General features: G+C 40.8%; 1 protein-coding gene and 1 long non-coding RNA gene across 2 annotated transcripts in view; both read left to right on the top strand.

Annotated features, from left to right (window-relative positions):
* The window catches only part of Tsc22d1 (TSC22 domain family member 1), a 98,287-nt gene that overhangs the window by 13,613 nt on the left and 58,086 nt on the right, over window positions 1-26,588 (top strand). The window lies entirely within an intron of this gene.
* On the top strand, window positions 4,973-13,653 carry LOC129678748 (uncharacterized). Its single transcript, XR_008720443.1, has 4 exons — window positions 4,973-4,992; window positions 9,712-9,867; window positions 11,006-11,173; window positions 11,997-13,653. It is a non-coding gene; the product is annotated as an uncharacterized LOC129678748 (long non-coding RNA).

Here is a 26,588-nt window from a genome sequence, read left to right on the forward strand (position 1 = left end):
TCAAGTTAGTTTAAGTGTGTCGGGAGGCAGTTGGGCCCAAGTCTGTTTTTTGTTACCACAGTAGCATTACTGACTGAGAAAGATATTTTAATATGCTAGAAGGCCCCTTAGTTTTCCTTTTTTTCCCCTGTGATTTGCTGTTGAAAATGGTGACTGGTGAAAATATTTAAGTATTGTCTCTCGCTTTAATCTTTTAAAGAAATGAAGACTCCAGTTAACATTGCTTTCTAAGGAAGTTTTATGTTTGACATGAGGTTCATTTTCTTGATTGTTCTTTCTAGATAATTTTGTTGTATTTTTGACAATTATACATAGTATCTTTTTAAGAGTATAGTCATATTTTAAAAATTACTTTAAAAAGATGGTATTTGATGAATCTTGCCTAGTAAATACAGCTTAAAAAATAGGCTGCTAAGTGAACATTGGGCCATGAACGTTTATGTTGCTGGGTATTTCTGAAGTATACTCCTTTGGGCACAGAGATACTGAACTATGTGAGCTGGCACATTCTTGGTTTTGAGGTATGATGAGCCACTAGTTAGTTACCTGCAGCTTTCCTCTAAACTTTTAATAGCTGCTCCTGTCACGTTCCACCTACATTTCCTTTAGAATCCAGCATGGGCCGTGTCTTCCCAATAGTTAGTGTTCTAGTTAACTTGTATAATCTTGTCTTGATGGTCCAGCAGCTTTTCTGTCAGATCCATCTCTCTCTCACCCTTTCTCCTGCACACACCCAAGTTGCTATCTTTACTGTTCTCTTCCTTTGTGGAGACCCACCATATACTCATCAGTTGCTCTCTGAGGTAGGGTGCGCATATTTGTACAACTGGTGATATCAGCAACATTTTGTTACTAGCACTTCTTTCAGTTGTAAAGTTCAGGCAAGAAAGGTGGATTCAGAGCCAGGACTTTAACGTTTTTGCTTCCATGCTTATGTCCTGTTGTTATAAAAAAAATACTATCCCACACTCCAGAACCTTAGCTTCTTGTCCTGGCAGATTTATGCACTGATCGTGGATACATGAGGGGAAGGCAGTGATAACATCCTTTTTGCTGTGGTTAACATCTCCAAGCTTATTGTCTATTACTAAACTGTGAAGTTGGGATTGTGTGTGTGTAATCACAGTTCAGAAAATTAACTGGAGGCCCCCCTTAAAAAAAAAAAAGTCACACTATCTAACCCTGATTGTCTTGGAACTCACTATGTAGACCAGAATGGCCTTAAATTCACAGAGATCCATTTGCCACTGCCTCTCTAGTGCTGGGATTAAAGGCAGGTGCCACCATGTGCAGTGAGATACTCTTTTATGCTGTCAATGGCCAGGAAATGAGATCGGTAGCTATCTCTTGTCCTCAGTGAGAAGCCTACTTAACGGTATTTTCTTTATGCCCAGTGCAACTTACCTTAAAATATTTTAAAAGCAGAAACCTCGTTTTAATTAATTAATTGAATCATAATAGAATATTTATGACTCAGGTCTTTAAATTTGAGTTAATTTTGGGTTGTTGCAGCTTATATTCGTATCACATGTTTGTTACTAGACTACAGAAGCACTAATTTATATGAGTGATTAATACGCAGTTGAAAATAGAATTTATCATTTTGTTCCTGTACGTTGGAAGGTAAATTTTATTTTGTGTTGGAGAGGTTGCATTAGGCATCTGTTCCTTAAGAGTTGTAGAGGTAACTTTTTGTTCATTTTCATGGCTGAACGTTGGCGCAGTTGGAAGTGACAGCTGGAGTTGTGGGGTGGGACGGGGAGCTCTGGTATGGAGGGGTGGCTTACGTCACCCCTGGGTAGTGATTGTGTTTTACCCGTGTCCCCGGTCCCCACTGTTGCTACTGGGAAGCAGCAGCTGCTGTTGAAAGCTCCTTGGTTCACATCCCTAAGTGGACTGCTTCTAGGCTTGCTGCCTCCCCCAGGCTGGGCCAGCAGTTGCAGAAGGAGAATGATTTAACGAGTTAATTTTGTCAAGGCCCATTTTGGAATTTTTCTTAGCATTTCGATTATTTTTCTAGTTGTACTCAGAGTCTAAGCCCATGAGGGTTTACAATGGCTTATTATAAATAGATCCAATATGTAAAATCAAAAGCGTTTAAGACTAGAGTCTGGTGTAACAGCCAAGTTGTGCTATATTTGAGCGTTTGACTATGGAACTTAAATACCATTAGTACTGAGTCTAAATACCATGAGTATTGAGGTCTGAGTTAGAGGTTCAGCGTGCCACCAGGGGATGAACAACCAAAACCAGGAAGGTGCTAAACCATTATGTAGAGGGAGGGAAGGAAGGAAGCAAATGCGATAGTTGCTGGGAAGAACTGTCCCCTCACTGCCTCCGTTTAGACGTCGACCCATGGGAAGTGAAGATGATACCAGCTAGTTTAGACAGTTGTCTCTGTCTAGAAAGCTCTTTACAGTACTCTCCATAGAAATAGATTTGCCTCAGAAATACCGAGTGCTTTGTACATACCCACTGTTTAGCAGAAGTGCTGAGGATACAAAGGGTTGGAAAAAGCCCAACGATCTTCATGTGCTTTGAGCATCTCGGACCTTGGTGTTTCCAGATCAACTGTATGCTTAGTTGTTGTTCTGTATATAGTATGCATGACAGCTTTTGCATTCAGATTAGTTGATTGAACAAAGCTATTAGTGCTTTCAGCATATAAGGAGGTATATTTTATTGAATATCAATCTGGTCTCTAACCTTGTTTCATCTACCTCTTAATCACGTGACTTTTTTGTGTTGAGCTTTCGAAGTCCAGCTTTCTTACCAGTTCTGTGGGGACCAGAATGCACCCTGGTACTGTTTGGGAAGATTAAAGAAGACAGATGTGTGATTCCCCCAGCTCAAGTCCTTGTAGCTTTGTACATGGTGGCTGATCATATTGTGCCAAGTAAGAAGGTTCTTTTGTAGCACTGTAAAGAAAAGAAGAAAGCTTGCCCACCAGGCTAAGATTCCTACATGCCGCAGCCTCCTAAGACAAGTGGTTCTGGGTCTTTGTGTCATTTGCTGTAGTCTGGATCACCCAGGGTTATATGAAAGAACTTAACTTCAGAATGGCTTCTTTCTCATTTCTACTAGAATGGTATATATTGAGTGCCTTCGTTCCATTCAATGGAGAAATCCAGGGGTTGATTTTTTTTTTTTTTTTTTTTCTGAATTCCATTCTCTGAGGACTGTCCTGTATCTGAGTATTTGATAAGTACTTGGGAAAAGTTGACAAATGCAAAAGTCCTTACAAAACATGCTATCCACATTTTTTCTAATGGGATTGAAGAGGACTTAGGGAAGCACAGTGTCATGTGACAGTTTAATACTCTGGAGTAGAATCAGTTTCCTAATGAAGCCATCTGAAACTTTGTAAGGATTGTTTTAGGTGGGCACAGTGCCCTGAAGACCATCTGTTCCATTCTCAGCCCTGTATGGGATGGCAAACCATCACACAGAATGAATGAGACTAATCAATTTGCTTTAATAAGCTAATGAGTCAGTATCAGAATTTTTAAGGCTCACAGATTCATTGAACTGGATTTTGAAGTTCTCTGTAAACTTCAAAATGAGTGTTTTTTGTAATAGTAGTTTGTCACGTGGGAAAAGGAAAAGTCCAGGGGATTTGCTGAGTGATTTTTCTGTCTCCATGAGCCTCTTCTGGCTACATTTATCGCCCGAGCATAATAGATAGAAAGTGCTATCTTGCTTTTTTGTAAGTATATATATGCTCATGTTAGAAATAAAAGTGATTGTTGCCGTATGAGGGTGCACCAGAGAGACGTCTGCCAGATGGTCTGGAGCACGCTTTGGAATAATGCTGCGTGGATATGTCTGCTGCTCATTTACCTGTCCCTACGTGTGTAAACAGTTTGCCGTTATGAGGGATGGAGTCTGTATGTGGTAGTGTATTCTAGAGGAAAATCCAAATTAGGTTACAAGGAGCCGCCTAGTAGAAACATTTCAGTTTCCACAGAGACACAAGGCGACTCATCAACCTTACGTCCCCGGCTTGTTATGCTGTAGGGTTAAATCCTGGTATTAACCAAGCAAAGGGAAGTGGACCTTACGTGGCTTTCTTTTTTTTTTTTTTTTTTAAAGATTTATTTATTACATATACAATATTCTGCCTGCACACATGAAGAGGGTACCAGATCTCATCATAGATGGTTATGAGCCACCATGTGGTTGCTTGGAATTGAACTCAGGAACTCTGGAAGAGCACCCAAGTGCTCTTAACTGCTGAGCCATCTCTCCAGTCCCCTTACATGGCTTTCTTACATGTTTGTTTGAGAAGTGTAGGAGAGGTATAAGAAAGGGTGTCAGGTTCTTCCTTTAACTGTTTTTGTTTTGAGACAGGTTCTTGTTCTATAACCTGGCCATAGTACTTGCTTATATAGCTCAGGAGTTCTGTAGCCAGGCTGTCCTGTAACATCAGCCTCTTGCTGACCCCTCCTGATGCAGCCTTCTAAGTGAGAGGATTATAGATTGATCCATCATGCATGGTTTAAAAATCTCAAAATTTGAAGTCCTTTGTAGCCCAAGAGACTTTCTTAAAAGGTGAAAAATTTATCATTGAAGATGTGTGTAAAGACAGTGCTACATATGGAGAGAACTTTTGACTCCTGGACTGCCAAAAAACTGTGAAGTGAACTCAGGCTTTAAAGTATTAGCTGAACTCAAAAGTTGAGGACAGAATGGATTTCTTTCTTTCTTTCTTTCTTTCTTTTTTTTTTTTCTTTTTAGAAATACCACAATCTGGTATTACTTCTGAATAATATGCAGTCAGTAACTTCCAAAATATATGAAGGTTACTAGATTAGTTTCATTTAACAAACACTTATTGTTAAATTATGTGTATGATGTACATTTGAGCGCAAGTACCTGAGGAGGCCAGAAGAGACTTGAATTTCCTGGATCTGGAGTTACAAGGGATTGTAAACCTCCTGATGTCTATAAAGACCAGCTGGGAGCTGATCTTCGATCTTCTGCAAGAAAATGGTGAGCTCTTAACCACAGAGCCATTGCTCCTCTGTCATGCTTCATTTCTTTGTTCGTTTCTTTCAGATTTTATGTTTATGGTTGTTTTGCCTGCACGTATGACTGCACAGTGTTGGTGCCTAGTGCTAGGGGATGCTAGAAGACGGTGTTGGTTCCTTTGGAACTAGAGGTATAGTTGTGAGCCGCCATGTGGCGCAGAGCACTGGACCCTGGTCCTCTGAAAGAGCAGGTAGTGTTCCTAACTGCTGAGCCATCTCCCTGGCACCACACTGTATATAGTGGAGGTTTAGATCTCTGGCTTGATAAATCTAAAGAAAATGGTTTCTTGTAGCATTGGTACCTTCAAGGATTGAAACCAAATGCAGTGTGAGCTCAAGTTTGTCTTTCTTTGTTATTGGTTTGTTTTTCAGACAGGGTCTCATCTAGCCAAAGCTGGTCTTAAATACCTAATTTTCCTGTCTCCAACCTCTCAGTGTTAACATTAATGTAAAGAAACCTCCCGTCCTCTCTCTTCCTCTCCCTTACCCTCTTCTCCCTTCCCCTCCATTCTCTTGTCTTCTCTTTTCTTTGATACAGCATTTCATTATGTGGCCCTCCCTGGCTGGCCTTGAGCTCACAGAGGTTGGCCTTCTTAATGCTTCCTGAGTGCTGGTATTAAGGCATGGTCTACCATATCTGACCTAAATCATATTTCTTGAGTTGTCAGTTTGATGATGATAATATTCTTTTCACTATATTCTCTTTGGCAGTATTTTCCTTTTTAGACATTAATGAAATTAATGAAAATTTTGTTCTCAAAATGTTTGAAAAGTCAAAACAACTATGAAGGCTTTGAATAATTAGCAAGCCACTGGGATTTTAAATCAGGTTGGATGGTTTTAGTTTTGGGGACGTTGCAGTCTGAGTGTTGTGTAGGAATCGGTCTTGGTGAGCAGTAGACAAACACAGGTTGCCTCAGTGTCTTTCTGTTTGCTAGAGTAGACTTTTAGGGTCCACAATGACATATTTTTCAGAAACTACCATCCAGCTTTCCTTGGTATTTCTCTTACAAATCTAGAAATGACGAAATCAGTACCAGTCTGTCAGCTGATTTTGAACTTTGACATAATGTTTACTCTGACCTTTTTAGGCTCCAGTCTAGGTTCTCATGTTGTACTTCTCTTGCTGACCTTGGCATTCACCAGCTAAACCGATGGGCTTTGGCTTTCTGTTCACCTGCTGTCTTCTCCTGATCAGATGGGGATAGGAGCTGTGGCAGTAGCACAGGAGTGCTGGTGTGTGTATCACGCCTAGTGCCTAGATCAGGAGGGCTATGCTTCCCCTTTGCTCCTTTGCTGGACTTGTCTCCATCCCTCATCAAGTGGGTGGACAGCATTTAATTATTTTGCTTCTTGTCCTTATGTGTCTTGATTTTGGTGTCATTGACATCCTTGCTGCATCAGGGCTTTCTCAGTTTTATTCCTTAGCTTTTTGTTGTTGTTGTTGGTGGTGGTTGACTGGTGGCAGTCTTTACCATAAGTGGATAAAGATACTAAAGGGATTGATGTAATTAATGAAACATGAATATTACCTATTGTCGTTTTCATTTTTCTTAGTGTATTAATATAATGTACAACTCAGGATCCTATGATAAAAATCCAGTAGAAAGGTACTTTATCTGAAAGTAACATATTTTAGAGTCTCCTGACTATCCTAAGAACAAAGCCAATTTATACTCAGAAGACAAGCAGGCATGGGGTATTGGAGAGAGAAAAGGTAGGCTAATTATAAAAATCACAGTTGAATAACTTGAGTCTTAAAATTACTTTCAGCAATGTGGTCAGGTCAAATAGACAGTTCTTTGCATTTGAAAGAGTCATTTAGCCATGTGCCAAGCCTGAAATCCCAACACTCGGGGGCAGGCAGAGGTGGGTGGGTCTCTGAGTTCGAGGCCGGCATGGTCTACAAAGAGAGTCCAGAACAGCCAAGGATATGCAGGGAAACCCTGCCTTGAAAAAGAAGAAGAAGGAAAAAAAAAAAGAAATTCAGATTGAAGGATTTTTGTGTTTGTCTTTCATTTGAGGTTGCCCTTTACCCTTTGGTCCAGCTAGCTGGAAGAAGTTACCAGATATATTCTATGGTTTTCTTTGCCTTTCAGTCTGTAGTAAGGCACCTGCTTTAAATACATCTTACGTTACGGATTGTCTTATTTTTTCACGTGTTTTACTTTATCGTATGCCTTAGTGGATGTGAGGACACACTTGGTTAGTTATCTATTGCTTTCATTTTAATAGAACTTGACATTTAAATCTAGTGGTGTGAGTTCAGTCCCAGAACATTTTGAATGTTACCTTGTTCAAAAGGATGAAAAAATGTATTTATAATGGGATTTTGTTAGGTGCTGAGGGGTTTTTGTTGTTAGGTGGGTGGTTTGTTTTGAGATGGGGGTCTGACTGTGTAGCCATGACTGGCTTGGCACTTAGTAGGTAGTCTGGGCTGGCCTTGCCTCCTGTCTAATTCTGATACCTTGGATAAAGTTGTTGCCTTAAGAATTAAAATTCAGCTGTGTAGAGTGTACCTGTATGTTAGCCAGGAGACACAGTTCTCACTTTGTTACTGTATCTTGACCAGTGTGGTTCACTTGAAAAACATTGGCTGAGTCACCTATTTATACAAAGATTCTTCTTTTGTTTTAAATGTTTATTTTTCTAAGTTCATTTTTTAAACATAGAAATTCTTTTGAAACAGTAAGAATCAGTGATATAAGGTAGGTAAGGAAAAGATGCTAAGGCAGGTTACCAAGTAATTTATAATGTCTTAACTTTGTAATTCTGCCCACTTGTAAGCAGCAGGTTTAACTAGGTCAGTGAAGGCACAAGTCTTAAGGGAGAATCACATCCCTGGACTGGTGTGAACTGTGTATGGTCCTAGCTAGGGAGGCAGAAGAGGAAGATCAAGGCCATCCTGGGCTACGTGAAGCCCTGCAAAATAAGAACAAATGTACCGTATAAAATAATTAGGTATAGCCTTCTCCTTTTCTTTGATGATAGTCTTAAAGCTAATAAGTCATATATCCCAGTTTAATAATATAGTACCGAGGGCAAATTTTACAAGTAGCCTCATTTGATAGACATAGATATTTCAAAGGAACTTCTTTCTCAGTGGTATGTGTAAATGCATATAATGCAAACTATGTAGACAGTGACAGAGAATGTTGATGATTTTACTAACACATGGGCACAGAGGCCACTCACATCCTTGCTGTGACATCACAGCATTGCAGATTTTATTACTTTTGGTTTGAAATGTATTCTCTAATGATTACATTTTAGTCTTGCAGAATACTTAGTTTTTCCCCTTTAAAACATCACATAGAGGGATGCTTTTGGGGAAAATAGAGTGAGGTGGTCTCCTATGTTCCGATGAGCTGTGTCATTTATGTTCTTTACTTATGACCTCATTTTGAAATTGTACACTTTTTTTTCTGTATAAAATTAACAAATTCAACCAAAAATTTATCTTACAATAAAAAGAATACCAGTTCTTTTGAATGATTTCAAAGTAATTTTTATTTGGCAAAATCTGTGTGTGTTCATTGCTGAGTAAAAGCTGATTTTCTGACTCTAAAGGCAAGAATTAAGTATTCTGAAAGAAATGTGACTTCTGGAAGTTCAAAAATTTCTTGAGCCAAGTGACATGAAGTTGCTTTTTAGCCTAAGTAAAGACTTGAGAGTTTTTCTTTTCTGGTTTTCCAGCTAAGATGGCTGTGCTTTTAACATGAATTTTGGAAAGTACAGAAAATGAAGGTTTAGATGGAAGTGGTTGGCTTAGAGCTTCTGCTGGTGGTGTAAACTTAACCTAGTATTAGGCTGAGCCAAATTGATAACACTTAAAACAATGTCATGTGTATTTGTGTCCTTCACCTTCTTTCCAGTTTTCACCCAGCTCTGAGTTAGGATTTGTTATTATTTGATAATTGGGAGAAACTGGGAAATTTGGGAAAATCTCAACCTTTAGTACCTTGATTATTACATTTTGCTTAGATTTCATTAACACAGAATTCTGAAATAATCCTCAGTGGTTTTTGAAGTATTATCACAAAAGGAAGGGTTTGCCAACAAAATTAATTAGAAAAAATGAGAGGGTTATTGTTGGTTTGCCTGTGCAGTGTCTCTGTAGCACGTGTAGAAGTAGAAGGAGGTATGAGGCAGCTTCTGTGCTGTGCTTATGCTGCCTTCATGTAGAGTGACCAGAAAGAAGTTCAGCTGTGGGAAACTGTACATTTTCCGTAGTTCTAAGGACTAGAATGCGTTTCTTGAGATATTCTGTATTCAGGTCTTGGTTCTAATTTGTGCTTCTTTCTTCATTCCTGGTCCACCTCCCCAGTATAATAACACTGGACAGCACACTGATCTGCTACAGTCTACAGGGAACTTTAAGTGAGGACCAGGTGCTGCCATTTTGGCTCATGAAGTACTCTGTGGATGTTTATTCTTTATGTTATGTCTTTACTAGGTGGCGATTCTACCTCCTCTATTACTTTTAAGTTTTGGAAATTATAGGTTGGATGGTTAAATTCCTCACAGGTTTCCTTTTCTTAGGCCAAATTGTTTTTATTTCTCATTTGTGTGGAGTTGGCTATGTTCCTCAGTAGAAGGGTTCAGCTTTCTCTTCATCTTCAGGCTTTTCAAAAGTCCAGTCTAAATGTCATTAGATAATGGAGTAACCATTCCTTTTCAGCTTTGGTATGTTTCCAAACTGGCTGCCAGAGCCAGGAGGAAGTGAAGGCAGTAGACACTAACTGTGGTTGGTTACTACCTCCTTAACGCTGAGACTATGACCTTTGTTGGTTGTTTGGTAGAGAACAGGAGAGCACAACCCTCGTTCCACTAACAGGTAAGGAAACCTTGTGATAACCAGTTGGTGTGAGAGGAAAATAACTTGTTAGCATTTGGCTCTTCATCTACCCAAAATATAACATGTCCCAGAAATAGGACACCATGGCTGATTGAGCACAGAACAGGGACAGCGCCTGAGGAAGACCTTCAGATTTAACAGGAGTGTATCACTCTGTACCACAAAGATAATTGATCATTTCCCTCGAGGCAGTGCTGTTAATCCCTGTAACTTTAAATACATACCTGCCTCTCTGGTTCTCCTTTTCAGCTTCCCCTTGATCAGATGCTATGTGCTTTTGAACATCTGTCCTGTAGTAAAAGTACTTTCCAGCATCTTTAGCATCATCTATTGTTTGGCATATTTGATGTTTCAATTTCTACATTGTGGCTACTAATGATTATTCCTGGCCTCTCTTGACTCCAAACAAAAGCATCATGCATTTCAAAAATTGAAGTATCTATTATCTATGAATATTATCCTGCCCTCCAGTTTCAAGGATGAATGCTTGAAGAAACCTTTTTCATTGACAGTAGTCAGAGCTTCGATAAAACTCAAGTTTAACCTTTTTTTTTTTTTTTTGGCCATAATATTGGCCTATAGTGTGGATCAGTTCTCTCTAAATCACTGGAATTTAAACCAGTAAATTGAACTCTGGACATTCCTGAAGTGTAGTATTCTATTATTATGATTATTCTGTTTCTGCTTTCCAGTCCATCTTCTTCTCTTTGATAGAAGAATTAATTGGGTCTTTTGATATATCCGAAGTTGAATGCCTTCTCCCTGTCCCTTTAAGAAAACGATAATCTCGTTTCCCATTATAATCTATGATTATTTATTTATTTATTTATTTATTTATTTATTTATTTATTTATTTATTTGCTTCGATCTTCTATTTGAAGTTGAGAGGTTTGTCACAGAGTATGTTATGGCTTAGACCAATACAGGCCCCTTCTCAAGTAGCTACCGAGGAACCAATCACTGTGGTAACAGATTTCTAAAATTCAAATTAAGATGGCACTTCAGAAAGCTTGTCCCAAGCTCGAGCCTTTTTGTCCTGAGGATAAGCCATTACAAACTCAAATGACCAGAGTATGTAATTCTCTTAATAAGAATTTTTTCTTAAATCTATATTCAGCTCTATTTCAGTGCTTCTCTCCTCCCAGAGGTGCAAGGAGTGATCCTAGAGCCACAGATACAGCCAAGACCACGGAGAGCTTTTGACGGCAGGGCTCCACTTTCTCCACTGAACCCTTGGAGACAGAATGTCCAGCTTCTGGAGAGAGTGGGAAAGGATAATAAACAAGTGGGTGCTTTCCATTATTTACTTGGGTTTATCTATAGAGTGGAGTGTCCTTCCGTTTTCACCCATTTTAATTCTGTTGGTAACCCCTGTGGCTTCTTATAAGAGCCAGCTGGGACTGTAGTCTGTGTGTTTCCTGAAAGTACAATCTGGTGCCCATTCAAAAAACAAACCTAAGATTTGTTTAATATTCTCTCCATATAGTCAGTGCAGTGGCTAACCTGGGGCACACACACAATTTGGTCCATGCCTGTGTAGTTCCATGAAGAAAGGCGGTCATTTCCAGATTTGGCCTTTATTGTAGCAGTGGACTTGACAGAATTCTTTTAGAGTCCAGAAATTGAAGTTTCTGTGCTTCATCTTTGGGTGAGTGGACACCTGAAGTCTCTAAATGTATACAGTTTGAATGTCCAGGTGTCCCCGTGCCCTGTTAGTGAGGACTTTCTGGTCTTTTTCCTATCTTAAATGTTAGGCCTTCATGTTCAGCCTCTTAGGAGATGGAAAGATAGTACCGTGTGGCTTTACCGTAAATGTAGGCTTCATTCCTTAGTAAAATAAATATCAATGAGTATAAGTTTCAGGATCTAATGTCCCTGAAAACTATATTTAATATACTCAAAAGTAGTTTTCTGGTCCCTAGGAATATAATTTATGGCAAAAGAGCCTTTCAATAGATTTTCCCTAGGGCATTAAGATGGTTCTTTCTTAGTTTCTTTGATGCCAAGGGTAGGGTGTAAGTTCTCACCGTCTGCAGTGGGTAGGATGTGAAGTTGGTGCTTTGGCAAGTTTTCATTGTTTCCTTGGTGGCTTCCTCCCGTGACTCCAGGTGTCTTGATAATTGGAGACCGGTTTACTTGTTGTCTAATTGCCCAGATTTCTTTCAACTGGTCAAACATCATACCTCTTCAGCAAAAGGAGTTCTTCTAGCAGAGCCCTCCTCCCTCACGGATGACACCTGTCACTCATGGCAGCACCTACAGAGTGGAAGGCAGTGGTGAATGGATCCATGCCCTCTGTCTAGAAGACACAAGGATGAGCCAACCACCTGAGCTTGTTTCTCACAAACTTTTAACGTTTACTCTGGTTTACTTTTGGTCTGAAATGGAAAGGCTCAAATAATGAAGTAATCTTTTCATTGGAGTTTTACATGGCCATGACAATACTTCTTATCCTGAAGACTGAAATAGAGGAAGCTTGAGAGTCTTCTTTCAAAGCAGCTCTCTGTATATGTTTACTTAAAAGATTTGTGGGACTGACAGTCACTTTAATCAAACAGGCAACCCCCACTTTAAAAAGTAGCATTAAAAAAAAAAAACAACACATAAAGCTGAATGAGCCCCCCAAACACCTCTCCTTTTGTTACCAGTGCTTAAGGGACTAGCAGGTAAAGGGTGAATCCAACTCTTCACGAGTTCGTTAGTGTTAGGATGTACTCTTGGCTCATCTCTGCCGGTCCTGAGCCGTATTCTTACTGTAGTTTATCACGTCAAGAAAGTCAGAGAACTGTCTCAGTCTCGGAGACCAAGGAGGTCGGTCTGTGTTGCTAAGAAGTAAATGCCTTGTTGGGTTTATTCTGCATTCCGACACTTGAATGGTACCGAGCAGTTCAGAACAGAGGTAATAAAGAGTCAGATGAGCCTATAGGTGCGAATAGGCTTAAAGTAATTATCCAAATTACCAATTGGCAGTAGCTACCTGTTTCTTCTTTTAGTTATCTATTACCTAGTAACTGGCCAGTCCAAGCTATTAAGGAAAACCAACATTCACTTGATGCTGCCAGTGCTTTTTAATTTGGAATAGCCTAAGAAAAGGAATTAAGATTTTTATAATAATAGAAGAACAACTGAAATGTTAGGCTCTCAAAGTGTAAAACTCAATCTGCTAAGACAGAACCTACTTTTAGTCTTGGCTATAAGAAATATTTCTTAATTATGAATCAGTTTTGAAAAGTATAGTGCTTAAAAGTAAAATGTTAAAGATAATTTTGAATTGAAAATTTCTCCCATATACCCCTGAATTCCCATAGAATGATTACAGCTTTGTGTTCCTGGCTTAATAAGATAGTTCATAAACATATAAACAAACAAACAAACAAACAAAAAACCCAAATTACCCAGTATTTTAGAAAACTCAGAACTGAAATTGAGATTTGCCTAGATACTCAGTTGCATTTTTTAAAACCTTGGTGCAAACCATTTTATGGCCTGAGTTTACTAGCCTTTTGTGTTAGCACTGAAGCTGGAAAGCGATTTAACCTTGGAATCTCAAGCTTAAGTTAATTTCAGCTCTGTTCCCTAAAGTATGCAAAAGAAATGTAAGTGCATTTCCATCACCACATGCACGGTGGCAAGCTGTTGCAAAGTGAAATTCTCTGTGTATTACTGTGAACTAATTTGTTTACATTTTAATTCTGATGCATTTTCTTTCAGATTTTTAAAGAATAATTTCGTGTCATACTATGCAATCCTATATCTCTTCCGTGTTTGCTTTATGAATATTAATATAAGTGATTTTTTTTCTAGAATGATTGTGTAATATTTGTATTATGTGATCATTTGAAAACTAATAAATATTTTCTCCATGGAAAAATGCACTTACTGATAAATGGCTTATTTTTGTTTCAGGAGTAGAAAGTGAAAATTGCAACTGTATTTTAAAGTATACTTTAATGTGTCTTTTGATAAGTGTTTCTGAGTATATTGTTTTCTAATTTTTTTTTTTTTTTTAGAAAAATTCCTCTAATTGTTAAAATTCTAGAGTCAGTGTAGTAAAATATCAGGAATAATTTGGTCAAATTTTTGAGATTAGATTGATCAAAATATAAACAAAACAGCATACATAGTTCTCTGCTCAAAACAGAAACCATTGAAAATAATGGCTGATTGGAGAACTACCAATATTGTTATCAAGAAAAGTGTTTTCTGTTTAGTGTTCAGATTGGACAAATAACAGACTTCAGAGTCTGTTGCTTTTCAGATCTGATCCAGATACGCGGATCATTCTTGTCCCTGGACATTTATATCCCTGCAGCAGCCGCTAGAGCACTTTGAAGTTCAGAAAGCGGACTCAGCATTTTAAAATCATTAAGGTGGAGTCCCATACAAGAAGTAAAACATGAGGCTTGACAGCATGGGGATCTGGCTTCCCAAAGAAATGCACTCTGAACAAAATGAGCATTATAAATGGAAATTTTAATTTGAAATGGCTGGGACAAGGGAAATAAAGGAAATGGAGCCAAGGCTTTTTGGTTTTGTTCATCGGGTAAGTTAGGAAAAGATGAGTTAAAGGCCAAGTTCCTAACATTAAAAAATTCTAAGTTGAAAGGATCACAGCCCCATTTCAGCAGAAGGCTGTGTTCTCTACACAAGCTTTTCTATGGGCACTGAAAATTTCAAAATTACTGCAAAGGTAATGATGAAATGATTCCTGCTGTTTTTGCATGAGTTTTTCCTGCACTATCACTAGCCTTCAAATAAAACATTGCAAAGTGGAAATGTGGTTGTTTACCGTCATCTTCAGGGGCCAGGCATGAGCTCTACCTTCACCACCACTGAGTGGCTGGGCTGTCTAGTATAAACATGTTTTGAATTTTTGTGAGTGTGTGATAAAATAAAGGTTGGATTTTTTTTTTTTCCCCCTGAGGGCCACAGATCTTTGGATAGCTTTCTACAAAAAGTCACAAGCCAGTGACTATGAAATTCTAACCTTTAAACTTACTATGAATGTTGCACACACCTCATTTTCCTCTGCTCTGTTGAGCAGAATATCCATGCTCAGATGTCTAAGAAAAGTCTTCTTTTCCCAATTCTGTTATTTTTGTTACCTTTAAAAAAGGATTTCATATTAATTGGGTTTTAAATGTGAAAAATTCAGGTTTCAAAGTAATCACACAGGTGTCCTGGAGTTTTCCCACTAGTGTATACATTTAAGGTAAATTAGATTATTATAGTAAAAATCCTGCAGAACTTTGAAGTGTACATCGGAGTTTTCAGAAATGTGATCAGAGGGATTCTCTGCACAAGAGGTAAGGCATGGTGCAGTTAGAGGATCGTTCAGAATGCGGGCAGTAAACCACCAGGTTGACCTCTGCAGAGAGGTAAAGAAGTCCGAGGGTGATCTTCCCCAAAACTCTTCCAGACAAGCCATGGATTTGTTTGTACAGGTTTAGGGTTTCTCTAGAACATACCCAGTGATTGTTTTGTTCTTTTTTAATGTACATGTAACTGGATACTGCAAGGTGCCGAGGCACCCTCTACCATTCCTCTCTGAGTGTTTACGGTCCACACTTAGTTGAGTGGGTTTTACTTGAGACAGTCTTCTGTGCAGCACAGGAAGTCCTCCTGCCTCAGGCCCCCGACTACAGTGCAGGTGTGTATCGAAAGCACTGGGCCTGGCGTGGAAATGTGGGTGCTCCTCACTCACTGCCTGGCTTCACTTTGCCTTCGTCTTCCTGTTTCCATTGCTTTACACTTAGGGTTTAGAAAATATGAGATCTTTATTTGCTTTGATAAATTAAGATTTATAACAAGTTACTTAGTGGGAATCCTGTATTTCCAAGATTGAGAAATATTATCTAGTATGTCAAAAGTAATTGAAAGGTGAAAGTTAAACTGTTGTGTTCCTGAGGGACAGTTAAGTAGGTTCAAGAGTTTGAATGTTAGTATAATACTTAACTATTTCTGAGAGAAATTCAGTCTGGACTATGGGTGGGATAGAACCCAGGTTAACATTTTCTTAAGGTCACCAGTGTGTTCGATTCATGAGAAGTACTGTAGAAAACAACATGAACTTACATCATGTTGAGTTGTTTTCATAACTCCAGCTTGTCAACATTTTGCTTCTACCTAAAAGGATTTTTAAAATTTGTTGTACGCTTAGCGTAAAACTGTAATAATTGCTGGTATAAATGGTTATTAGCTCACCATTTCATGAGCTAGCTGGTTCCAAGTTTGGTATAGTTCTGGGAGGAGCTTGACCCACAGTTTGTTCCTGTGTGCTTTTTAAACCGACCTTCAAGTTAGCCAGTTTATTACCCCTATACATCTTGATTGATACACAGAAACAGTGTAGTATTTTTAATTCCACACCGTCATAAATAATAAATGTGTGGAAGGCTCAGCTGTAGCTTGAACAGAGGTATCCTATTGCCGGGTCGTATTGGCCCTACTTCCGAGTGACAAAATAGGTTTGATCCTTTTTATTATGACAGTCTTCAGGATGTCTAGTCGTTGTTCCCCTGTTGGTTCTGATCCCCCTTTCTACTCAATCAAGCATGCCAGTACCTTGTTCATAAAGCCTGTCTTTGAGAGTCTTAAAAGATTGTATATGTCTCCTCGGGTTTTCATTGTTTCTTAGTGTGTCACATTGACCCAGCACAGTACAGCTGTGTTTGGCTATTGAAACCCAACCTTGCTTGTCCATAGGAGTCTAGTTCACACACACACACACACACACACACACACACACACACACACACACACACACACAGAGACATATATATATCCACTAGGCACTTAATTTTACTATGCTGACATTGTCCTAAACAGATAACTTATGTAGTGATGCACGAAGAAATTCTTTTCTTTGTAAGAAGCAGGTCAGTAGTCAGAGACTGTAAGGTGCATAATTTAGTAAAAGAATAAAAGTCAGGGTAATAGCCAAGACCTTGGGAAATCAGGTATGAAAGTGTAATCTCCATTTCAGGTAGTTTTGGTTTGCTTGCTTATTTTTGACACAAAGTAACTGAATTGTATGTTCAATGACCTGTGTAATATTTTATAAAATGTTACTTTTCCAGGGTATCCTTGCAGATTGAAGGGTAATCCAGCCTTTTGGGGCCAAACTATTGTTACATGACTGCCATTGAGAAGATGAACTTCTTCCTCTTTAGTAACAGATTTAGAAATGAGAAACAATGCTTCATTGGAACAGTTTGGGAAATACCCTAAACCACTGAAGACGGTGAAGAAGTAGATACAGAAGCCTGAGCTCTAATGCCAATGCAGCACCGTGCTGCATATTGAAGTAGAGTGCCGATACTCTACAAAGCAGTATCATTGGAGCCTAACAGTATTTTTAGTTGCCACTTAGAATATTTAGTTTTTCACCAGAATACAAAACTGACCTCCAGGAAGACATGAGGAGTTTCCTGGTCTCTGGAGTGCAAGTGGATGCCCAAATCCACAGATACTCGAGTGTATTTTATAAAATGACACAGTGTGTGTATTTCCATTCACATCTTCCCATGTGTCAGAGATTGTCTGTAGATCAGCCGATACAGCAGTTCTTAGGAGCAACAAAAATACATGTCCACATAATCTGTAGTAAGACAGTTTTTACTCTGAAGTTTTCAGTCTGAAGCATTGGGTCCATGGTTATGGAGGAGGGCTGACCATCCTACTTTAGCAGAAATAGCCTTTCGGAGAAAACAAGACTGCTATTTACATAGCTACAATGGCCACCTCTCTTGGGTGCTTCACCTATGCTATCCAGTAGTTCAGCTAATCTGTGAGAAAGTTGGGCATATTTCCATCTTCTATGCCAAGCAGCTCAGAGCCTACAAAACCTGCCCTAAAGCATTACTGTCAATGGGCAAGGGAGATGCAGTTAAAAACAGTCTGTTAATCAAAGAATTCTGTCTTTGCAAAAAGGGCAGGTTATTTTCACCTAGAACTGCAGTCTCAGGTCCCCAGACAGATTGATTGACTTAGTGCGCACTTAGAGGCTTCGAAGAGCAGCTTTGGGATTAATAGAAAAAAAAATGCACCAGACAGTGAAGGGGCCATCTCCTTTCCTGTAGCTCTCCTCCCACCTAAAGTTGATGCACAAAATGTAGCCTTGTTCACAGGCTATGTTACTGTTCAAATTACCGTGACAGATTACATAGTGTCACAGACTCACTAACGGCAGCAGAGGAGCTTCACTGCCCCAGCAGTCTCCTGGGCTCCCCTGTACCTGGCATGGCTAGGTCCTACGTAGTTTGTGCTCAGGCTCCATCACACATGAAACTGCCAAACTGTTCTGAAGGCTGCTGTGTTAGTGACCAAGCTATCCGCCCACCGCAGAAAGGATTTTATTTGCGTCTGTGCTGATAATTTTCCAACTGTGGCTTGGGACCAACTGTCCCTGGAGGCATCTTAGAAATTTAGATTCTTTGCCTGTCCTGTTTTGCATCCCCACCAGCAGTGGCTGAATCGTGCAGCCCCAAATTCTCATCCAGCATTAGGTGGTGTCTGGTTCTCGCTGTTCTGATAAGGGTGTGGCGGTATCTCATTGTTCCAATCCACAGTTCTCTAGCCATCTCTGCTGAAAGGTCCTTTTCATATGGTGGGTTTCATCTCTGTTAGGTTCTTTAGGTATCCTAAGGGTTTCTGCCTGCTTGAAAAATCAGGTAATTTAGTTTTAACAAATTCATGGTGTGTTTTGCTTACGAGTCTTTTATCAGATGTGTGTTTGGCAAAATTTATTCCCCGTTCTGTGGCATGTCTTCAATTTCTGACTTTTTTTTTCCCTTTCACTTATTTTAAGCATCTTGATTTCCTTGTGAGTCACTATTTGGTAGTGTTTGTAAAGGTTTATTCTAAACCTGCCCACATAGGTTTTCTCCCCCTTTGTTGTCTAGTCCCGTCCTTTGATTTGCTTTGAATTAAGTTTCTGTGGAAGGTGTAGGCTGTGCTTATCTTCTTTTGAGAAATGGGGCAAACGTGATGTCTTTCTCCCCTGAGTTAGCCTTGTTGCTTTTCCAGAGATAAAACGTTACTCCGCTCTTGGTTTCTACCTCTTCGCATGATGTTCTATCCTGATGCTGTGTTGCTCCCATCTTCCTCTCAGTCCTGGAGCTTTGGCGAAGACTTGAAGACATGGTAGTACTAGGCTTCACTTGTGTGCAGTGTCCTGCTCCTCTCCATCTTTGGCTTTTCCGTTCGTCTTAATCTTTCAGACCTCTTTGTCTCCAGCCACATAACCTGCTGAGAATTTGATTGGCTGTATTGAATCTAATGTCAATTTGGGATGAGCCCACATCCTAAAAAGTTCCAGTCTCCACATCCATGAGGATGGGACCTGACTCCATTTTTAGTTTTCATCAGCACTTTAGTCTTTTGCCTAAGTAGCTTTTATACGGGATAATACTATATAAGATCTAATCCCCATTTTAAAAATGAGGCAGGATATTATTATGTAGCCGAGTCTAGCCTCAAACTCAGGCTTCTGCCTTAGCCTCTAGAGTGTCGTAATAGTTGCGTACCATTCATTTTTATTTTGTCTTAGTGGGAAGTGAATCGCTTTTTTTTTTTTTTTCTGTTTCCAGTGATTCATTGCTTGAAGCAGCTGTATATATTGTCCTGTATTAACCTCATGTCCTGCAGCCTCACAGTGGTGACTTACAGAGTTGAAACCTCCCTAACCCCTGCCCCCGTTGCTCCCAGAGGCTTTCAACATGTGGAGTGGTATGTGGGGACAAAGATAATTATGATTTATTCCTCCGTTCATTTCCTTTACTCGTTTCACTAGCTAGAACGTACCCATCTGATACTCGGTAAGTGAGAGAGGACATGTTCTTGTCTTACCAGTATTTGTCAGAGGAAGGCATTGTGAGGTTAGCTGCCGAGGTTTGTAGGCACTCTTCATGAGGTTGAAGTCTTCCCCGTTCCAGTTTTAGTGCTTTTAATCGTGAATTGATGTTGAATCTGGCAAGTGCATAAGAAGCATTTATTGAAGGGGCTGGGAGCGCTGGCTACCCTCCCAGAGGACCCAAGTTTGATCCAAACACCCATGTTGGGTGGTTTCGTGCTGCCTCCTAACTCCAGCTCTAGGGTACCAGATACCCTCTCATCACACACACACACACACACACACACCGAATTTTTAAAAGAGCACTTGTTGCTATGACTTACACTTTGTCTGATTTTTCCATTAGTTTTATTAGTTGGTTTCTGAGTTCCAGCCTTGCACACATCATTTGTCATGAATTATAGTCATATTTATGTGTGATTGGATTTGTCAAGGATTGTTGCATCATTGTTGATAAGAGAGGGAAGTGGACCTATAAATCTCCTTTCTTGTGCTATCATTCTTATAGATATTATTGTAATGCTTGGCAGGTCTCACCTTTTTGAAGTGACTTGCACGTTTGCATGTAGGCACACTACTTACGTACATGAGCCAAACCCAGGGTTGGTAGAGAATATTGTTCATTAATACGTGGTTGAGTTCAGAAGTACAGGCATCAGTATCAAGTGCTTCTGCTTAAGAAGTTTACAAATTGTCTTTGTTTCTCCGGTAAGTGCAGGTCTGCATTTAAAAACCTCTTCCCCTGGGTTTCAGGAGACGGTGTCATTTAAGGAACTGATGTAGTTATGTAAATTGCGAGGTTTGGGGACAGCTCTCAATGCTTGCTGTCCATTTAGTGTTTGTGGGATCTTAGGGTCTCTCCCTCTCAAATGTGTTATTACCATGCTTTGTCATCTTTCCCTTTATTAGATACTGCGGCAGTAGTCAGTGCGCTGATCAAAGGATTAGAGTTTGGTGTTGTTGATTTTCCTGGTTTTGGGTTGTTGGATTTCTGATCAAACAAATTTACCTGCTTTTTGCCTTGGGCTTCCATTGCTTTTCTGTACCTAGTTTTCCTAAGATGGAGGTTTAGATGATTGAGTCTTTTCACATATGCATTGAGCGCTATAATTTCCCGCCAGGCTTTGTTTTTGCTGCACTGATCCCTGGATCCTGATGAATTATGTTTCCATGTTCCTTTAGTTTAAAATATTTTTGAAAATTTCTGTTGATTTTGGTTTGTCTAAGGAGAATTACTGTGCAGAGTGGATTTTTCTCTGCCCAGCTTTGTGTGAGTCCTGGGGATCACACTTAGATCTTGAGGGAGGTCAGGTGGGAGTCATCCTGCCAGCTCCTACTTTGAAGTACCGTGTTTCTCTTGAGACCACTTTGACCTATGTGAATGTATGGTGTGTTGAGTTGCCAAGGGTTTGCGGGGCTTCAGCTAACTGGATGTGAGCAGTAAGTGCTACTGAATTTCAGTTTAATTCCGTTGTTGTCTGAAGACATCGCTTCTGAGTGGCTTTGCAATTGTTGTTGGGTTTTTTGTTTTGTTTATCGCTCAGAACGTGGGTTGTGTGGGTGAATGCCACGTGAGTGTCAGAGGAAGATGAGTTCTTACTCCGTTGGACGTAGTAACCCGTAGTAGCCGCCATCTAGGTCCTGCTGAGTGATGGTTCTGTTTGGTTGTGCCCTTCTGCCCTCATGGATTTGACAGGTACTCATACAAGTCTTTCACTGTGATAGCAGGTTTTGTAATATTTTTGTCAGTTTTTGCCTCGTAATCTCATGTTTTGGTCAGGCACATAAATACGATGCATGTTTACATCTTAAGAGTGTTGACCTTTTAAATCATTAATACTGAGCTATATCTTGACTTTTTCCTTTCCTCAAATCTACTTCGTCTGAAATGAGTAAACTGCTTACATGTTTTTAGAGTTTTCTCTTTCATGAAAGATTTCTTTTTGATTTCTGTATATGAGAGAGTCTGTGGGGGGGTTTGTACATGAGAATGCAGGGTGTTGGAGCTGGACTAAGGGCAGTTGTGAGCCACCTGACTTGGGTGCCAGGAACCAAGGAAGGGTCTTCTGGAAGAGCAGTGGGTTCTTAACTGCTGGAGCAATTCCCTAGCCCCTAAAATTTCCTTTGTATTAAGATAGCTGCCCTTAAACCGAGAATGTAACCATGCATGGCCTTGAACTTGGGATTTTTCGGCCTCTCCCAAGTTCTGGGACGATAAGCATGTGCCATCATGCTTTGATACATGGTATCAGTCCGTAAACTCAGGGCTTCATGTATGATCAGCAAGTGCTCTACCGACATCCCCAGCCTTCCAAGGTTTCGTGTGTGTGTGTGTGTGTGTGTGTGTGTGTGTGTGTGTGTGCAAGCATGCTATATATTACCTTTTCTGTATTTTAAAGTGAAAATTACAGCTGTGCATATGACTGTGGGTACATGCCATGGCTGTGTTTGGAAGTTACAGGATCATGCTAGCCGTCTGCTTTCTCCTTTCATATTGTTGAGGTGGTCCTGTTATTTCTGCCGAGCTGCATGTTTCCGGCCAGCTACCTGGCCCTTGATGTCCTGGACAATTCTGTTTTCCCCCACTGCCTCATGGTGGGACCGCCGGACTTACAGATGCAGAACACCACATCCAGCTAGCTCAGTGAAGGCCTTTACCCTCTGAGTTAGCCTGCCAGCTCTACCACCCCGCCTCCTTACGGTAAAGCGTCTCACTCTGTAGTCCCAGGCTAACCTTGAACTCCAGATGCCCCTGCCTCTGCCTCAGTGCTGACACTGCAAGTAGGAGCCACCATGTCTCTCTCTTACCACCCTAGTCCTAATCCGTATGTGCTTTTGAGTTTGAACAGAATATCTCATAGGCAACACATATTTGGACCCTCATAGTTTTCTTGATGGCATTTGTCCTTTTAGGGTTTTACTCACACTTCTTTGCACCTGAAATGGTGGCTGAAATAGTTGGCTTACTAGCTACCTTGTATGTAATTTTTCACTTCTTTTATGGACCCTCAGCGTTACTCTGCCACCCCCCCTCCCACTTGCTAGTAATTAAGCATTTTATGAAATTCCATGTTTTTTTTTTTTTCTCCTAGTCTTAGACTCTCAGGTTTATTTTAGTCTTGGAGCTTACGGTATCTGTTTATGGCTGATCACCTTCAGGTAACTGTTTCGCTTCATGAGCCCTGCAGATGCCTTATCCTAGTCTCCCGCCACCCTTCGCTCACTTTTCCATATTGGTGCTGTCACCATTTTGAAAAGACTTAGATCAATTGAGAATTGTAAAAATAGCTTCTATGTTTTCCTTCTAATTTAAGCTCTCCTTTCTTTGTGTAGGTCTGTATCATTTTCCTTTTTCAGGAGCTTTTTACATTCCCAGGCACATCTCTGACCATTTCCCTCCATCGCCGTCTTGTTTTCATGTTTCAAGGGTAGTTTTGCTAGACACAGGATTGGTTCTTATTTACCTTCAACCTCTTAAAACCATTTCACAGCCGTCACTGCTCACGTGGCTTCTGGAGAAATAACAGTCAGTCCCAGCGATTCTAGTTTAATGTCTTCAGTTTTGGACAAAAGTCTTGTAAGCATGTTTCAGAGACTTTCTGTTAGAAATGAGCTATAGTGTATAGGTTGAGCCCATGCTGGTTGGCCTGTGGGAAGCCCTCCGCACCCCCATCTTCTCTGAGTGGAGAAACCACCTGGGAATTTTGCTGTGGGGGTTCTCCCTTCTTTGGAAGCCCAGTATTTTTGTGTGTTCTTTACCACAAGAACCTGGAGGTGTTTCTGCCCCAGAGTGCGTCACCAGGACTTTTCTCTCCTAGTCCCCAGCTCCTCATTCATTCCCCAGCTCAGCACCGGCTGTCAAGTTAGGCAGCACTTGCCTTGGCTATATTTGAGGTTCACATAGGAGGGAGATTTGTTCCCCAGGAGCTTTGCAAGCTGTCACTTGGATTTCTTTAGTCTTTCTTGACTCTTGAATCTTGTTAATGGATTTTGTGCCTTGATGTTTTTTCCTTTCCTTTATTATCAGATTGTACTCCATAATCTTGATCACTGCTGTATCTTCTAAGTTTTTGTTTTCATTTCTAACCGTGTGTGTTTATTTATATGGGGGTCTGTGTACAACAGTGGAGGGCCCCACAGAGGCCAGAAGAGGGCCTGGAGCTGGAGTTACAGGCAGTTATCAGCCGCCCACTGTGGGTGCTGAGTACTAAACTTGGGTCCTCTGTGAGAGCAGTATGCACGTCTCAACCCTGAGCCAGCTCTCCAGCCCCACCGTGAGTATCAGTTTTGCCTTGACACACCAGCTTTTAATAAGGAAGGCTTCTGCAGCCTAACAGATTTAGAAAACGACTGAGAACCGCAAGGCGCCAGCTCCGACAAGTACCCCTTGGAGAAAAGCAGCTTCTCATAGAAAGGATTCTTCTTCTTCTTCTGTGGTTGGCCAGCTCCATCATGATTGAGACAGAATGATGGTACAGAGTAGCCTACCCCACAGTGAACTTGGAGCGGAAAGCCATACGTCATTTTAAGGAAACGGATGTGACCTTTCCCTACACACCAGTGTCTCCAGCCCCTGCCCTTGGGATACTCAGATTTCTCTGTTTGTACTGTCGCAGTTCTTCAGATTTTATTTCCTCTTCAGGCCGGCCGTCGCCTCCTGCACCAGTGTGATAACTGTAGTTCAAGTCATCAGGGTCCCCCCTGTTGCCAAACCCGGGAGAAAATGACTTGCTCTCCGTTTGGCCTTGCACCAGCACAGCCTCGTGTCGAACGCTTGTACTTTCTGAAACGCGTTCTCTTGGCTTCTGCAACTTCATTTTCTCTCTCGCCTTCCTGCTTGTCACTGTTACCCACCCCGCTGCGAGTGTACCTAGAGCCTACTCTGTGATTTTCTTTGTTCTCCCTGCGCTTAAATGGCCCTACCCAAACCAGTGGCTTTCTTTTGCTGAGCCACTCACTTCTCAGACCCTTCACCCGGGAAAAGATAACGTCTAGACAAAGGGAGAAGGAAAGAAAACATACAGCCCTTTGCTCTCTTTCTGGAAGCCCACCTCATCGCAGTGTAGTTACTAAGCCCTCCTCAAAAGTTGCTCCGTCACTGTCTTGAACGGGCTGGCACACTCACTACAGTTAGCTAAGTAAAGCCCTTTCGTATACCAGCTATGTGATGCATGAATTAGTTTTGTGGCAGAATTGGAAAATGCTTGCTCTTCCCACAGTTGTCCTTCTCACCGTGACATCAGCTCCCACCAATCACCTTTCCACTTAGCTCTGCCTTGTCTTGAGTGCCACAGAGGGGCAGACAGGCTCGCTCTCCTTGCCACCTAGCTGCTGAATGTTTTTTTTTCTTTTTTTCTTTCTTTCCTTCTTTTGTGTGTGTGTATGTGTGTGTGTGTGAGAGAGAGAGAGAGAGAGAGAGATCAGTTCCTTTCAGTCATACATATTTGCTATAGCTTGCTTATGTATTGAATGTCATCCTAGTTGCACCCAGTTTGGGGATATGAGTAAAACCGCCATGAATATCCCTACACTGCCTGCTTTCCGTGGACCCAAGTTTCCATTCGTGTGGGGAGGGAGGTAGCCTCGTCGGCCTCACTCTGTAGCACAGGCCGTCACTGTCTTGTAAAGTGGCTGCTTCGTTTTGCACTCTGGCCAGCTGTGGCCCCCAGTTCTGTCGCTTGACCTCACCACGAGCATCTGGCAGTGCCCGTGTCTGATGCTGTCTGCTCACGTTGCCAGAGCAGCTTTTCATTGTTTCAGTCTGTACTCCCCTAGCCCGTGTTGGACCCTCTGTCATAGACTTCGGTACGATATCTATCACCATTTAAAAGTTGTTGGAAGAGTCACAGTCCAGCGCTGGCTCTTTACCAGATGGCCGATATTTCTTCCCATTCTGTGGCTTGTCCTTCCATTCACCCAACAGTGCCTGGGAGAAGAGAAATGTTTAATTTTAATGAGCTTTAATGAGCTGTGTCTCATCAACCTTTTTTTGTTTGTTTAATGTACCATGAGTTTGGTTGTTTTATTAAAAAAACAATAACAACAACAACAACACAATTTTCAAATTCACAGCTCCCTGCATTGTGTTCAGTGAAGTTAAATCATTTTATTTTGCATTGTGGTCTGTGATCTGTTTTGACCTGACTTTTGAAAAGCAAGGTTTGTGGCCGGGTTCTTTTCTCTAGGTTCTTATTTTTCTGCCGTACTCCATTCAGTTGTCCCAGCACCAGTTGTTGGGATTCTTGTTTTATCCTCCAGTGACTCGTTTTTGCTGCTCTGTCTGAGACCTCAGCGGCTTCTCCTGTCAGCCCCTTCCCCTAATGCCCCTGCCTTCACTGCTGCCTTAGTCTTTCGTCTTCATGTCTGCTTCCTGCTTAAACCCATTTTTTAAAAACTAAGTGTGTATGTCTGTACATATGTATGTGTTTATTTTTTGTGCAGACAATAACAAGCCACATGATTTGTCTTCCCAGCCTTCTTAGGCTTGCTTACTTCCTTCAGACCGAATGTCTTGCTCCCTCGTGTCTAAGGGGTTTCTCTTGACTGGAACGCCCTTGTTTCCCCTTTTAGAAATAAGTTGAATTTCTTCACTTCAGGAGAACCTTTCTTTAGCTTATCAGGGTATGTGAGTATCCAAGTCTCCTCTTTAACCCCCATTCTTTGGACTGACCCCTCCTCAGGGATTTTTCCCAGTGTAAAAGTATATATAGTTTCATGTATCACCTGAGTTCCTGAGGCCCAGGATATAGTCTGTCTTACCACTGCCTCTCATTTCTATCTAATATGCTTAGCTTGAGGATAGTATCTTTGTGTTTGTATATATGGTCTGCTCATCTAGGTATGCACC

This window comes from Psammomys obesus, unplaced genomic scaffold (assembly GCF_907164565.1).
Source record: "Psammomys obesus unplaced genomic scaffold, mPsaObe1.curated_primary_1811, whole genome shotgun sequence".
Classification (NCBI taxonomy): Eukaryota; Metazoa; Chordata; class Mammalia; order Rodentia; family Muridae; genus Psammomys; species Psammomys obesus.